Raw genomic sequence first — 17,719 nt, forward strand, 5'->3', positions numbered from 1 at the left:
ATGCTTATAAAGTTATTTCTTGATTTTTAAATGGTTTATATTACCCACTGACTTCTTGTTTTACTGGTTGAGAATTTGTTTTTCTAGCTCTGACATCCAGCAATCTCAAATATTTTTCCTTCATTTTAATTAGAAGGTTATATCACATGTGTTTGTTAAATTAGTGGTTTTTACATTTATAACTATGTGAATATTTATAATAACTATGTGAATATTGTTTGAACCAAAATATATGATTTTTTTTCTTTCTCATACATTAAAAAAGTCCTAGAATTCTTTCCTTTTTTGTTTAGGTTTTAGTAAATCTTTCACTATTTGCTCCCAAATGTTCCATCACAGATGTACTAAATGGCTATCAATAATCTTTTAATTTTCTTTGTTTTCTTTTTTTTTTTGTTTTCTTTTTTTTTTTGAGACAGAGTCTCACTCCATTGCCAGGCTGGAGTGCAGTGGTGCGATCTTGGCTCACTCACTGCAACCTCCGTCTCCAGGGTTCCAGCGATTCTCCTGCCTCAGCCTCCCGAGTAGCTGGGATTACAGGCACACGTCACCACACCCAGCTAATTTTTATATTTTTAGTAGAGATGGAGTTTCACCGTGTTGGCCAGGATAGTCTCGATCTCCTGACCTTCTTATCTGCCTGCCTCAGGCTCCAAAAGTGCTGGGATTACAGACATGAGCCACCACACCTAGCCTTAATTTTTATTTATTTATTTATTTATTTATTTGAGACAGAGTCTAGCTCCGTTGCCCAGGCTGAAGTGCAGTGGTATGAACATGGCCCACTGCAGCCTTGATCTCCTAGGCTCAAGTGATCTTCTCACCTCAGCCTCCCATGTTTCCAGGACCACAGGGATGCATCACCATGCCTGACTAATTTTTAAAAAACTTTTTGGAGAGACAAGGTCTTGCCATGTTGTCCAGTCTGGTCTTGAAATCCTGGGCTCAAATGATCCTCGTGTCTTGGCCACCTAAATGTTGGGATTACAGGCACGAGCCACTGTGCCTTGCCTCAATAACCTTTTTAAATGGTCGAATTCATAAAATAACCCTTTAGCTACACTAAACTTTTTTGTTTTTGTTTTGGGCCTGATAATGTTCATGTTGTATCCCTTTATTCTCTTGCATCAATTTTAACTGTCATTTCTAGGCCAGGTAACTGTCATCCTGGAACTTTTCTTTTACACTTTTATGCATTAGGATTCTGTGTTACCTGCATCCAGTACCTTCCTAGGAAAGGGTGCCTGGGAAAGTTTTTTGACTTCTTACATGCCTGAAATGTCTTTATTCTACTCTCCTGTGTGATTGATCGTTGATTTAACATAGGCAGCTGCTTCTCAGAACTTCAAAGCCTTTGTTATCTTGTGGTATTTCTTTTGACAAATCGGAGTCCATGCTGATGGTTGGTGCTTCTTTACTCAGAAAATTTTGTGATCACTTTGTTGGATATCTATATGCCTTTTCAAACTGGTCTTTCAGCTTGGTATTTTTTTTTGTTTTATTTTTATTGTTACTATTGTGATATTCTTTCCTATGATTTCTGTCTTCATTTCTGAAACTTCTATTGGAAAAATGCTGGCCATCCTGTATTGATTCTCTGATATTCTCTCTATGTCTTGTGATTTCCCATTTCCTTTTGTTTCTGATGAGTTCCTTAGTTTTATTTTTTATTATTTTTTCATAATTTTTAGGAAATCTTTATTCTGTGATTATTCCTATTGTATGGTATTCTGTTTTTGTTTTATTAATTATATAAATTATATATTTTATATATTTATATTTTGTTGAAATCTTACTCTCTGCATTGTCTCTGTTTCTTCCTGTTTTCCTTTTTTTCTGCTTGTTTGTTTTGGTCTTTTTCATGTTGAGGCATTTCTCATGTATTTAATAATTGTTAAATACTAATTTTAAGAATGAAACACTAAGAGTTGATAACTATATGCTACCTCTTAGGTAGGATTTGTTTTTTGGTGGGTTTCACTATGAAATGATGAGGAGAGGCCTTTCCATTTTTAGTTATCTGGTGATATTTTCTCAAGGGGTAGAAGGAATTGATTGAAGGTAGATCTGGGACAGGAAGAGCATGAAATTCCCACAAGTCAGTATGTAAACTTTACCTAATTCCCTTGTTTTAACTTTGCACTTGGTATTCCCAAGTTTGAGATATTCTGGTTCAGCCATTCTAGGACATGTACCTCTGCTCTTTTGTTTGGAGGAGATGAGAAGAGGGACCAGTCTTCTGGTTCTACAGTCAGAGAAGAAGACCTTATTCAGGCATTCAAGGAGTCCTATTCTTAACTGCTGCAGTTTTCCCTTGATTTTCATAATACCTGGTAATGCCACTTGCTGAACCCCCCCAGGGGTTCTGTGATACAAACTGACATTTCTTATTGATGGCTTCCTCTGCAGACTCTTATATTGTACCGTGTGCTCTGCTAATTCAGTTACACTTCTTTTACCCTTTTTCTGTCTTGTGACAGGTGTTTTTTGTTGTTTGTTTTTATTTTTGTTTTGTTTTGTAGACAGAGTTTTGCTCTGTTGTTCATGCTTGAGCGCAGTGGAGCGATCTTGGCTTACTACATCCTCGACCTCCTAGGCTCAAGCAATCCTCCCGCCTCAGCCTCTGGAGTAGCTGAGACTACAGGTGTGTGCCAACACACCTGGCAAATTTTTAAATTTTTTGTTGAGATGGGGTTTCACTATGTTGGCTAGGTTGGTTTACAGGTATGTAAATCTCTTGAATATTGTATCTTGTTTCCTGTTCTCTTTGCCTTCATGTGTAGTACTTTTTTTGAAATTTCCCAATTCTTATTTTAGTTGGATTTGGGGATGGAGAAGAGGTAAAGATGTATTTAACTAGAAATTAACTCTTTATTTTCAAAGAGAAGAGTAAGGCATTATATTATTCATTAGATTGATTAGTTTTTGTTGGTTCACAAACTTAATTTTATAATGTGGGACTCAAAAGTGTATATTTTCTTTCTATAAGTTTTCTCTAGATCATGTTGGCCCAATTAGAATAGCAGTAACATAATCATGAAATGATAATAAGCATAAATGAGTACCAACTATGTGGCATTCACGGTCACATAAATTGTCTTGCATATACACTCTGATTAGCAGCAGTGACAAGTAGATTTTTAAGGGGAATGAAGAGGCAGTTTCTGGGTTGATTACCATTAATTTACATTAAAATAATATAAGGTCTTGATTGCTTATACATTGTTAAGCTCTAGGATGTGGATTATAGTGTCCTGTGTGGGATTAGTAGGTTAATTTATGGCTACTTGTGGCAATAGCAAGAAGTTTCAAGAGATGAAGGTGGTGAGCAGGGCATGATTACTCTCTCATTTCAATGCCTCTTTGGGCCTAATAATGTGAATCCCAATAATAAGGAATAATAATAATAATGTGAATCCTAATAATAAGGATTCACATTCTACCCATAGAAGTCATTTTCCTTTCTCAGTATTCTGTTTTATTCCTTAGGTCCATGTGACCAAATCCTACATTCTTCCTAAGATATCATTTTTCTATATATATTTTTATCTTTGTTTTATCCTCCTAGAGCAATAGTTCTGAGTCAAGTGACATTGGGACATAGTTTGGTGAGAATAGTTATAGCTCTTTAAACTTCAGATTAAAGAAAAGTTAACATAATTGTGAGCATATTTTGATGTGTTCTCTGAAGGCTTTCAACTTATGGCATTTCACAAAATGTTGAAATAGTAAATTACAAAAGAATTAAAGTGCTTCACCAATTTGTACCTCACTGATGTCATCATGTTCTTGCAGCATAAAGCTAGAGGTGAAAAGGAACCACCTTTATAAATTGCTGAATGAAATGTAAATATGTGCAATCTTTTTGGAAAGCAATTTGGAGTATGTATCAACAGCTTTTAAAAAGTTCCTGCCTTCTGATCTAGACATCTAATTTTAGAGTTCTCTCCAAAGAAGGAAACCAGATGTTAAAACCACATTTAGTTCATTACGAACTGTGTAAACATAAAATTGGAAACAGCCTAAATTCATACAGTCGGAGAACTTTAAATAAATTTTGGTGAAACTGTATGATGGAGTATTATATAGCTCTTAAACATTATGTTTTTAAAGGGTACATAACACACCATATGGAATTTCTGATGTGTTAAGTGAAAAAACAGAATGCAGAATTGGACTCACAGTACAGTATAAAGTGGGTTCAAATTAATGTACATATGCACAGAAAAAAAACTAGAAAAAAATAAACCAAGCTGCAGATAGTTTTGTCTCTGCATTATTGAATTATAGACAATTTAAATGTTCTCACTAATGCTTATCTACAATTTCTAGATTTTCTAAAGTATGTATTACTTTAAAAATACAAAAAGCATATGGTCGTTAAAAACACTTAGACAGAAAAACAGAAAAAAAAATCTCATCAGTTTGCTGGTGGCAATAAGTAAGGCTAAGTGTTGTTTGGTTCTTCCCTACCTTCATATCATCGTCTGTGAACGGTGCTAACAGGATAGAATTGCTCTGTTTACTGCACTGGATTGTTATTAACAATTTTCTAATTTAGGAAAAGGCACTGACTCCTGTCATTTTTATTGCCTCCTTTCTTCAGTTACCTGAGTCGACTCTCCCATCTTCTATACCTTACGACTATTGAACTGTCATATGATTTAAGTTGCTAATATATATTTTATTATTATTATTATTTGAGACAAGATCTCACTCTGTTGTCCAAGCTAGAGTGCAGTGGCACGATCACAGCTCACTGCAGCCCCAATCTCTCTGGGCTCAGGTGATCCTTCCACCTCAGCCTCCCGAGTAGCTGGGATTACAGTCATGCAGCACCATGCCCAGCTAATTTGTGTATTTTTTGTAGAGACAGGGTTTCAACATGTTGCCCAGTGGGGACTCCAATGCCTGGGCTCAAATGTTTCACCCGCTTTAGCCTGTCAAAGTGCTAGGATTACAGGTGTGAGCCACCACGTCTGGCTTGCTAATGCATGTTTTAAACTTATGTATTTTTATTTACAATGCAACTTTAAAGAAAATGGAACTGTTTTCTGACATGTTTTTAAAACATTTGTTAAAGGTTTCCTAGTACTACAGAGCAGATCTGACATATATTAAGAGCTGGAGTAGCTGAGATGGAGTTGTTATAAGATATGTGAAATCACTCAGAAAATAAAATCAAATGCAGATAGTTTAGCAGGATGACCAAGCCAGATGTAGACTCCTTGGCCTATGGCAAAGTTCTGTGCCAATGATTTTATCTGGAGTCTGGGAACTGATAGCTTGATATAAAATCACCTGGTGTCAATTAAATATGCAAATCTATCCTTTTTAATAAATAGAATGCATCTTTCTCATTTGTTTATTCAATAATTGTAACTTACTATGTCAGATACTAAATTAACATCCTTAGGGAGGTCACAATCTAGGAGGAACATGGGCAAACAGTTACTTATTTTATGGCGTATGCTAACTCTGAAAGTTCAGCAATGATGTTTTAAAATGTTACTTTTTATGAAGTAAGGGAAAAGCAATTTTAGGTAATCATTGGCTTTTAAAAACTGAAATGTCATTGACAACCGGGATTAGAATAGAAGTATCCCCAAACTGGAGGAATCCCCTCCCCATCCAGGTCACATAGCCAATCTCTCAGGACCCCCTCTTACTGCAAAACCCAGCCTCTACTCAAACAGTTCCGGTGATGGGGAGCATTTATTCCATAACAGTGGTTTTTTTTTTTTTTTTTTCCAGTGTCTCTTTTAAAGAAAAAAATACTTTCTTTGGGTCTAAATTGTGAAAATACCCAAAACATTTGATAGAAATTGAACTCTGTCAACAGTGTTATTTATACTAAGATCAGGACAATGTATTGAGATCATATTGTTTTATTACTAAGTTTGGCCTTTGTTTTACAAATGTAGTGTTCATATTTATTTGAATTTTCAGATTGGTTAAATGTTAATGAAAAGCAATCCAATTGTTAATTTTTAGTAGTGCCTTTTATGCGTATGCCTTAATTTTATTTTATATTAATAATTCAAGTTATGCACCAAAATGAAGATTTTTTCCAAAATAAAAATAAAAAAGGTTTCCTAGTGACAAATGTTATACATGAGAAAAGTTAGAGGTGTGTAACGGGGTTTTATGAATAAAAAATATGGGGAAAAATCATCCTGATTACCTGTAATTAATATTGGTATAGTATCTAGACTTTTTTTAAGTAAAGTCATTTTTATGTAATTTAATTACTAATTACAGTGATTTTAACATAGTTAAAAGATTCTGCAACATAATTATTCTGCAACATAGTTAAAAGAGGTGATTAAATTAAAGCCACAGACTTGTTTTCTTTTGGCTAGAATATTTTACCTTTGTTAAATAAGCAATTTTTTTTCCTTTTTTGTTTTTTAGGAGGCTGAGGGAAGAAAAGAATAATTTAAATGAAATTTAGTTTCTATAAAGAAAACCATTAAAAACAAGGTAGGTTTTTATCTTAGATATTTTATCCAGGATAAAGGCAGAGATTCAACCAAGTCTTTAATTATAATTAGGTATAGGAAATGTTTAAAGTATGCTTACAATATGTCCAACTGAGTATTCCGTTTCAGAAAGGAAAGTTTATTGAGTTGTTTATCTTTTGGGGGCAGTTGTTTACTTATTTTCCTTTTAAAATAAATAATCTAATAATTTTATAGCATTTTAAATAATCATAAAATGTATGTGATAAAGTGACTGCTATATGTTCTCTATATTTTTATCTATTAACTATGGATTGCTTCTAAAAACATGCCTTGAATAGTAAAGGATTCCATAGTGTATGTGCATTTTATTTTATTTTATTTTATTATTATTATACTTTAAGTTTTAGGGTACATGTGCACAATGTGCAGGTTAGTTACATATGTATACATGTGCCATGCTGGTGTGCTGCACCCATTAACTCGTCATTTAGCATTAGGTATATCTTCTAATGCTATCCCTGTGCATTTTAAACATTATATGCTTTCTTTGTTTTTGATGAGATAGCAGTCTAAATTTTTTCACTCTGCTCTTGTGTTTAAATGCAAATAAGTTCATTCAGTTTTCTGTTGGTGCTTTATTTGATACTACCAAGTTTTTGTTTGCTAATGTAGCACATATAAGGCATCCCCTGTAAAAACATCCCCCAAGCTACTCTATGGTTAGTGTATGGCTAACATATTACCAGATATTGTGGACTTTGTACATATTCCTCACATAAGTTATTCAGATAATTGTTTATATTAGAAAAATGTTATTTATTTAAACCCATCACATCATTTTAAATAAAATGGTTCATGAGAAAGAGCTGGATATAGTTGTTAGAATGTTAGAATCAGGTGTAGCCTTACTAAAAGGCATGTTTCAGACTGACAAAAGTCATGTGCTTCTTGAGTGTAGTGGAGGCTAAGAAAGCACATGCTACTGCATCCAGATCAACTGTTAACTACCATATTGTTTTGTGATCAGAAAGCAATGTTTTAAGCAGTTTACTAATAACTAATATCCTAATAAGGTAGTTTGCCACTTAAGAGTTTTAATGTGTTTTATGAAATCAATTGCATATTGAGGTTAATGTGTAACACATACTAATATTTTCCATTTAATATAACAGGAAATAGAAAACTGGTTAGCTTTTTCATGCTGAGTTTTATTGATATTCAGTGGAAGATACCTGAAATCTATTTTGAAAGGCTGATGTGGTGGAAGGAACATTGGCTTTGGTATCCACGGTCCTTGGGTCAAATTCTGCCACTGCTACATTTATGTATACTTGGAGAAGTTTCTTAAGTGTTTGAGCTTCAGTTTTTTTCTATGTAGAATGAGAATAATATTCCTCTTTTACAGTTGTTTTGAAGATTCATAAAAATATACATACAACATTCTAGTGCCTTGTGGATACTAATCGTATTAGTGAAGGCTATTATGAATACCAATAATCTATAATAATTAACTATGTAAGACAATAATAATAGCAAATTTCCTATATTGTCTTCCAATCGTTGGAACACTTTCAAATATAACATATATAATTTTTCCGAAAGCTCAGAGAAGGATCTTATTATTGTTGGCATCTCCTATATACAATTCAGGAAGGTAATGCTCAGGGAGATTAATTGACATGACTAGTAAATGATGAAGTAGAAATGTGAACCTAATTGTCTAATATTAGAATTTCTGCTCTTTATACAAGAAATATCAGTTTTTCATTAATAGTTTTAAATTTCACATTCTTAATGACAAACATATCTATTTGGCCTAAAATTTTTAGTTAGATTGACAAATAAATTCCTAGAAACCAGGTATTAATTTAGTTTTTACTACAAATCAATAATAGGCTGGGTGTGGTGGCTTATGCCTTTAGTCTCAGCACTTTGGGAGGCTGAGGCAGGCCTATTGCCTGAGTGCAGGAGTTTGAGACCAGCCTGGGAAACATGGCGAAATCCTGTCTCTACAAAAAAATACCAAAATTAGCTGGATGTGGTGGCACAGGCCTGTAGTCCCAGCTACTCGGGAGGCTGAGGTGGGAGGGTCATTTGAGCCCTGAAGGTTGAGGCTGCAGTGAGGTGAGATCGTGCCACTGAGCTCCAGCATGGGCGACAGAGTGAGACCCTGCCTCAAAAAAAAAAAAAAAAAATCAATAATGTATGGAGTTAGCACCGAATAATTCCTTGTAATTGCACAGTGATTTATAGTTTCCTGAGTGTTTTTTAACATGCTTTAATTAGTTGAGGCACCAGTGGGGGCAAGATAGGTGACTATAGACATATGTTACACATTATAAACTTTAAGTCCAAAGAGGTTGTGTTTTGCTAAAGATGATGAGATTAATAAATGGTGGACTTTTGTGTCTCCACTGTTGTTTTTGACTATGGGTTTTATATATCAGGTTTTACCTAAGTGAACTAAATTCTATTTCATTCAGCACTTACAGGAAAAGTTTTATGTTTAAAAGTAGATGTTGTTGGAAATGCAAAATTAGCAAGACAAATTCCTTGCTTTTATAGATTTTAAACTTGGGAGTAGGAGAGACAAAAATGTATTAAATGGCAAATGTTATAATAATTAGAAGCATAAGTGCAATGACATGTGTAAGAAAGCAAAACCAAACAAATCTGGATTTGTATATTTGGTCAGTTAAACTCCTAAAAGGTGTTAATAGTTTATGCGGAAGAAAACTGGAAGTGACCATAGGTTTCTTATAATCTTAAGCTATGCAAAACTGCATTTTTGTTCTTAAAGGAATTATGGACTATAATGAGTTCTCAACAATGTGCTAAAATTTATTATAAGGAAAAATAATTAAGCAAGATAATGTTGCTTTATATTGATGCTTTATGTAAATGCATATGCGTTCATTAAATTTAGACAGTGAAAAACTTAGTTCCATGTCTTAATTCATTCCACGTATGTTTAGGTGGGAATTAGATTTAATGAGTTATAATCATCTTTAACATTTGATGTATATATCTTCATCTAGGACACTTAGCTCCATGGTACTTCAAGTAGCACATTAAGAAGAAAAATTCTTCCCTTGATTTCATCTGGGAATGAAAAAATTCTTGAAAAAGTTGAGTATATGTGGTTTGGAGTTAGAGTCGTTTTCCATTTCTTGTGATTAATTCAGGAAATGAACAGTCTGCGCTTTCCTTTGTACATTCATTTTAGTAATGGGTAATTTTTTTGTTTTACATTTAAAGGTGCTGCTTTCAGATGAGTGTTAGGTAATTCTATCTTGAAGCATAATATAAACTGTTAGCTAAATGTGGTCATTTTAATTTAGCTAATAATGTTCTCCATGTCATAGTTTCTAGGTAAAGTAGAAATTTCTGTTTTAAAGAAGTCAGAACTGACATTGTTGATGAAATTATACAATTGGATGTGACTACTAGCCTTTTGTCTTTGGATAATGCTCACATTATATTTTATAAATATCTTTTAAAATATTTATATTTTGTCTAGAAAACAAAAGAAAAAAATGAAAAATTAACCATTCTTCCACCACCCATTATGTGTACTTAGCCTTTAATAAAAGCTTTACACATAAACAAAATAGTATCATATCTCTAATGGTTTTGTAACTTGATTTTTTAAAGGTAGTAATAGATCATGAATATTTTTCAATATTATTAAATATTCATTTATAACAGTTTAATGGTGAAATTTAATAAATATACTGTGAAATGAATTATACAATTTATCTAAGTGCTTATTGTTGAACATCGACACCCCTTTCTCTTTTTCTTCCCTTCCCTTCTCTTCACTGCCCTCCCATTCCCTGCCTTTTCTTTACTCTTTCTCCTTCCTTTTCTCCCCTCCTTCCTTTCTTCTTTCCCACCTTTTAATGTTTCCTCCATTGTTAAAATGTGACAATTTTTTAAAAAAATCTATGAAGCATGTCATTTATTATTCATTTAAAATAATTTCATAGAAATAGTACTGATAAATTAAAAAATATGTACATTTGTGAGGGTGTTTTAAAGTATTGTTGTACTTTTCTCCATAAAAGATTGTACCAGTTCACACTTCTGTATTTATGGTATGCAATTCAAAAAATTTTTTGTAGTCATATATACCAATAATTTTTTTCCTTTATGTTATAGGGAATTGTCTTAGTAAATTTGGGGCAAAATATTTTAGACTGGGCAATTTATAAACAATCGAAATTTTTACTCACAGTTCTAGAGGCTGGGAAGGTCCAGATCAAGTAGCCAGAAGATTCTGTGTCTTGTGAAGTCCCATTTCTCATAGATGGTGTTCTTCTATGTTTCTTCACATAGTGGAAGGGGCGAACAATCTCCTTTGAGTTTCTTTTTACAAGGGTATAATCCTATTCATTAGGGCTCTGCCCTCATGACCTAGTCACCTACTAAAGGCCCAGCTCTTATTATTGTTGCACTGGAGATTAGCTTTCTACATATGAATTTTGGGAGGACGAAAATATTCAGACCATAGCAGGGAGAAAAAATAGTATCTTTTCCTTACTCATTGCAAGTTTCATGGCTGATACCCCTATAAGGAAACACACAACAAAAAGAGAAAAGCATAACAAATTTATTTAATATAAGTTTTATGAGACACTGAAATCTTCAGACAGACCCAAAGCCACAGGGAAATTATTATTATTTTTTTGAGAGAGTCTCACTCTTGTCGCCCAGCCTGGAGTGCAATGGCGCGATCTTGGCCCACTGCAACCTCCGCCTCCTGGATTCAAGCGATTCTCCTGCCTCAGTCTCCCGAGTAGCTGGGATTACAGGCGCCCACCGCCACACCCCACTAATTTTTGTATTTTTAGTAGAGAAGGGGTTTCGGAATGTTGGCCAGGCTGATTTCCAACTCCTGACCTCTGGCGGTCCGCCGGCCTTGGCCTCCCAAAGTGCTGGGATTACAGACATGAGCCTCCTTGCCTGGCCAAAAATTCAGTTTTTTGAACAGTTGTGCAGAAGTATGATTGGAGTACAAAAGGGTGTGATCTGATGGTAATAAACTGGGGAGGAACTGAGCAAGACCTCTTTGTTCAGATTCTTCTTGGCCTTTCTATGAGCCATTCCATCCTTCTGGGTATAGGGGATGACTTCTCTAGAATGAGGATCTTATTACCTACTTTCAGGTCAGATAATTCTTTTATGGCCAGTTCTCAGAGGAAAAGTGTGAGAGGTCATAGTGTGACCTTCCTGTTTCCGCTATTTTCTCAATTTCTGAGGTGCTGTATTTGGGGGTTGTGTTTTCCACCACCCCATCGATGTTATTTGCTTTTGGTATATGCTTAGAGAGAAGCCTTATCCTCCGTGTGTGTGTGTGTGTGTGTGTGTGTGTGTGTGTGTGTGTGTGTATATACACGCGCGCGCGCGCATGTGCACGTGAGTGTGTTTCTTCTAGTACTATCTATAATGGTTAGAATTCATACATACAGATATAGATGTTGGTATAAAACCATAACTTTTCTTTTAATATCACACGAATTTAAAGTGCTGGGTGATTACATTCAGTTTAGATGTCAGGAAAAGGAATCTTTGTGTGAACTGAGCCCTAACCTCAAACTGCTCATTATTCTATTCCCTGTCATGGGCCATGATGGGAAGTGGAATGATTTGCCACCTAAATGAGTTTACTATCTACTCTTGTTTTATCCTTATATGAGTAAAGATCCTGGATATCTAGGAGACTGATGCTGAATTTTTTCACATCTTTAGCAAGTATGTGTAGCAGTTCTGTTCTTTTGCCTTAGATTTTCGAAGTATTAATCTTTCCCATTTGAATATTTAATATCATCAGAAAAAGAGTTAACGTTTTTTTTCTTTTGCTTGCTTCCTTTCATTGTGAAAAACATTTTGACGTGTTTCTTAAGTAGAAAAGAATGCATTCTCTTGGTTTAAAAAAAAAAACAACGTTGGAAAATATTGATCTGGCTTTAAAATCTAGCAGTTGTCCTTCTTAATACACAACTTATAGAATTGCATATTATTTCCCTCAGGAAATAATTTACATTAAGGAGAGCAAGCTGTGAAGCTCAGTTTTTAAGAATATGTGTTCTTGCAATGCAAAGAGTCAGACATTGGATAATTTTAGTAGATTTTAAAATTCATTTTTTTTTTCTAGAAACAGAGTCTTGCTTTGTCACCCAGGTTGGAGTGCAGTGGCACAATCATGGCTTACTGCAGCCTCAAACTCCTGGGCTCCAGCAATCCTCCCACCTCAGCCTTCTGTGTAGCTAGGACTACAGGTACACATAATCATGCTTCACCAATTTCTTTTTAATGTTTTATAGAGATGGGGTCTCACCATGAATTGTTCAGGCTTGTCTTGATCTCCTTGCTTCAAGCAGTCCTCCCTCCTTGGCCTCCCAAAGTGCTGGGATTACAGGCTTGAGCCACCGTGCCCAGCTACATTTTTACAGAAATATATTTTTATTATATGACAACGTGTAATTGCTATACAAAAACAACATTCAAAGCTGTGTATTTTTATATTTGTTAGAATATTAATAATGATTAAAACATGTTACAAATTATGCATTCTGTTTCGGCCTTTTTACTCTAATAATAAAAACTCGATTTTCTTAATCATTGACCTACACGAAATAGTTGACCTACATGCCACAAAAACCTTGACTTAAAAAGATACAACTTTATTTTTAAACTACTATGAATATTATATAGCACTGTGAACATAAAAATTTAGCTGCTTTTTAGTCATTTCATCTCATGAAATATCTTTTGTAAAAACTTTTTTAATATCTCAGGGGTCTGTTACACTTTTGATGTGTTTTATTAATATCATAAATATCTATGTTAATATTTGAGGTATCTTTTTAAACTCTGGGGATCATTTTCTTGAATTCTTTTTTTGCAATGGAAAATTTTTAATATAATAGACTCCTTTAAGAGGTACAGCTGTATTAGGATTTCAGCAAATATGCAACTAGTTTTTCTTGTTTGTTAATCTGCTCATGGAGAAATATTTTCATCCAGTTACTACTGTTCCTAGCTGATTTTTAACATCATGAGGTAGTCGTCTGTAGGAGTCTGCACTACTAGAACTGTTTTTTTTGTTCTTCTTTAAATGTATCTTTGTCAGGAGGGCCCCAATAACACCCCGAAGTTTGATGATTTGCTAGGTGGACTCACCAGACCCAGCATATAGTCATCCTCATGTTATGAGCTATTACAGTGAAAAGAAAGGGTGTATGGGGAAACCACGCACAAACTTCCAGAGCCTTCTAGTGGAGTCAAACAGGAAGCACTTAATTCCTCCAGCAATGATTTGTGACATCAAATGTGAAATGTTAACCAGTGAAACTTCTTAGAGGCTCTGCACCCAAGATTTTTACTGGGGGGTGGTCAGGGAGGCACCTTCTGCCTGGCATGTACCAAAATTCCAGACTCTCAGAAGAAAAGCAAGTATTCAGCATAAACTATATTGTTTATGCAATCAGTTTAGGCACAGTGAGCCCACTCCTTCAAGTTCTAAGAATAATGGGAACACTTCTGATATCCAAGTTTCCAGATGCCAGTCAAGGGCCAAAGTTGTAAGCAGGCTTTTCAAGGGATAGCAGTTAGGCCTGCTGGGTAAGTCTTTCCTGTAGTCTCCTAATTTCTACTGTGCTTGTTTCCTCTAGCACAGTGGTCCCCAACCTTTTTGTGACCAGGGACTAGTTTTGTGGAAGACAGTTTTTCCACAGACTGGGTATGGGGGGGATGGTTTTAGGATGATTCAAGTGCATTCCTATTATTATTACATTGTAATATATATAATGAAATAATTTTACAACTCATCATAATCTTCAATCAGTGGGAGCCCTGAGCTTGTTTTCCTGCAACTAGACGGTCCCATCTGGGGGTGATGGGAGACAGTGACAGATTATCAGGCACTAGATTCTCATGAGGGGCACACAATCTAGATCCCTCACATGTGCAGTTCACAATAGGGTTCGTGCTCCCCTGAAAGTCTAACGCTGCCGCTGATCTGGCAGGGGGAGAAGCTCAGGCCATAATGCCAGCGATGGGGAGGGGCTGTAAATACAGATGAAGCTTTGCTCACTTAGCTGCTGTTCACCTCCTGCTGTGTGGCTTTTTCCTAACAGGCCATGGACTGATCCTGGTCCATGGCCTGAGGGTTGGGGATTTCTGCTAGAACGCAATTTCATCAGTTTATCAAACATTTTGCCAACATGTACCTTCCCCAAGTTCCTGAAAATTTGTGACTTTTGGAGAATATGCTGAAAGAAGCAACTGCTTCCCCTCCACTTGCTGCAGTTCTGTATACATGAAAATATGACATAAAATAGAATTGCCTTTCAAATCTGATCAATTAGAAGTGGCTCCCTGGGACATTCAGTTCAGAATGATTGTTACATAAAGCTTGGGTTCATGTAACCCAAGGGAAAGATTAGTGACTTTTATCTTGGATTTGAAAGTGGCTATGACAGACCATTTGCTTGTTATCCCTGGAAAGGGTGCTAAATCAGATATCGGGAGACCCTGTGTATTTCACGGTGAGCAGGTCTATGCAAACTTAATCCCAAAGAGGAAACTGAGAGGCCAAAGAAAAAGGCTGACAAATCTAGTTTCTCAAACAATTAATAGGGACTTACAAACAGAAGCCATACCTTGGTGTTGGCAAGACAAGATGGTGAATCCCTGCACCATTACCACCCCCTACCCCCACCATACCATTGTGAAAGATTATATATGCTTCAGAAGGAATTTGCAAGACAATTGAAGTAATCTGCTTAAGGGCAGGATTTATGGTAAGTACTGCTCTTAACAGTAGATAAAGTAGAAATTTTAGAGGAATTCCTGAAACTGGGGTTAATCAGAAGTCAGCATGGCAGATTATCGTGCAAGATGGAGTTGCTTTAGCCTCCACGCTGTGCCTTAGTCAGCTTGGGCTGCTATAACAAAATACTATAGACTGGGTGACCTATTAGCAACAGAAATTTATTTCTCACAGTTCTGGAGGCTAGAAGTCTGAAATTAGGTTGCCAGCATAATTAGCTTCTGGTGAGGGCCCTCTTCTTTGTTAGAGACTGACATTTTCTTGTTTTATGCCTGTTGTATGATGGAAAGAAGGCAGGAGGGTCCCTTTTATAAGGGTGGTAATTCCATTTATGAGGGCTCCACCTTTATGTCCTAATTCCCTCCCAAAGGCCCTACCTACTAATACTGTCACATTGAGGATTAAGATTTCAAGGAATGAATTTTGAGGAAGACACAACATTCAATCCATTGCACTACCTTGTAATGCATTGTACACGGAATCAGCTCCGACTCTACCACTGACACGTTGTGTCTTTGAGCAGATCATTTTTACCTTTCCAAAATTGAGTTTTCTTCTTTCTTACGTCTTAAATAGGAAGATGTACTATATAATTTCAGAAATAATTTTTAATTATCTAGTTATTAGAATTTTAAGTTTTAGATAGATGTTTCCTGGTCTGTGTGGATCAATGAGGTTCTTTTTAATTACTTTTGTCTCTAGCCTTCAATAGTGATACATTATAGATGAGATGTAGAGACTGTTACTGCCCTTAGGATACTTACCTTTTGATTTTTCCTGCTTTTACAATGTTCACATCCAAATATAAAGTTGTATCTTAATTAAAAATCCAAAAGGAGAAATTAAGTCATGGACTGCATAGCCTTAATGACAATAGGTACAAAAGATGACAGGGCAAGTACTTAATTCTCATTGAACAGACTAGGACTTGATAATTTAGAGAAAATGAGTAACTTGTAAATGTCTGCACAGCTAATGCAAAGTAGAGCCTAAAAAGAATGTAGTTGCTTTAGTCACTCAACAGAAAGTTCTTTGAGGGCAGATACTGACTTTTTCTTCATGCTTTATCTTCAGTGACTGGAATACAGGAGTAGCTAAAAAAATTTTAGATGGATAATAGTTTTATAAACTTGCAAACCTTTTTGAGAGCTTAGCTGTGAAAAATTATTTTAATATTCTACTGTATTTTGATTGATGGTTTTTGTAATTACCTTTAGTGTTTCCAGTTCACCTGGGACCTGGCTTTGGCTGTTAGAGACTTTATTTATTTCTCTGGAACTTTACCGTGTGCCTTTTTTCTAGCAATTTATGTCCTCTCCCTCTCATACTGAAGGTTATCTGGTAAATTGTGATTTTTTATTTGGTATCTTAGTCTGGTTTCAGGTGCTATTCTGGTCTAGAACACTGAAAAATCTCTCTTTGTCCCTGTGCAACCATCACTGAGATAAAAGCTCTCAAACAGCACCATTTCAAAGAAATCCTGTAATAGACTAACATAAAGCAATTTACCATTGTTAAGGAAACAACTTTTAAGTAACACCTGTTAAAGCACAGGAGGCTTAATTCAGGACAATGGTGATAGGTATAGGAACAACTATAGCAAGGTCTTGTAGTGGGGAAGAGAGATTAGGCTTAACTTTGAATACAGAATGGGTAAGTGGTAAATTTATAACCCAAGAGCAGGGTGATCAGTGGATGGAAAATTACTAAGAGGAAATATGGAAGTAAGAGGGATTCTAGCTAAACTGACTTAATAGGATTCTTTTTTTTTTTTTTTTTGGAAAGAGTCTCGCTCTGTCACCAGGCTGGAGTGCAGTGGTGCGATCTTGGCTCACTGCAACCTCTGACGCCCTGGTTCAAGCTATTCTCCTATCTCAGCCCTCCGAGTAGCTGGGATTACAGGCACGTGCCACCATGCCCAGCTAATTTTTTTGTATTTTTAGTAGAAACAGGGTTTCACCATATTGGTCAGAATGGTCTCGATCTCCTGACCTTGTGATCCGCCCTCCTCGGCCTCCCAAAGTGCTGAGATTACCGCCATGAGCCACCATGCCGGGCCACAGGATTCTTACTTAACTCAGGCCAGGGTGGTCACACATCACCTAAGGAGTGACGAAGGATGAGGAACCTGATCAAGTAGAGAGGATAATCAGATATTGAGGGTAGAGGATTCTTGCTAAACTGACTTAGCAAAGTTGTTTGCTGCAACTGAATTTGGAAGGAAGTGCAGAGATGGGCCTAGCAGAAGAATCAGAAGCCTGACTAGAGATGCCAAGCAGAGAATCTTTCTCACCATTTGCAGTGAAGATCAGTGGTCACACTGGTAGAAAATGTGTTCAATTACTTTTACAAATCAAAGAGAATTATGATGCTGTCACATTATTTTAAAAAATGCTTTATATATATCCTGTGCTGACAT

The 17,719-nt window shown here is 35.7% G+C and overlaps 1 protein-coding gene across 1 annotated transcript in view; it reads left to right on the top strand.

Annotated features, from left to right (window-relative positions):
• Window positions 1–17,719, top strand: part of NAALADL2 (N-acetylated alpha-linked acidic dipeptidase like 2) — a 1,375,347-nt gene that overhangs the window by 102,267 nt on the left and 1,255,361 nt on the right. The window contains exon 3 of the mRNA XM_063602605.1: window positions 6,415–6,483. The gene's annotated coding sequence lies outside the window, so the exon portion shown is untranslated. The remainder of the gene's footprint in view (window positions 1–6,414; window positions 6,484–17,719) is intronic.

The sequence above is a fragment of the Pan paniscus genome, chromosome 2 (assembly GCF_029289425.2).
Source record: "Pan paniscus chromosome 2, NHGRI_mPanPan1-v2.0_pri, whole genome shotgun sequence".
NCBI classification, from domain to species: domain Eukaryota; kingdom Metazoa; phylum Chordata; class Mammalia; order Primates; family Hominidae; genus Pan; species Pan paniscus.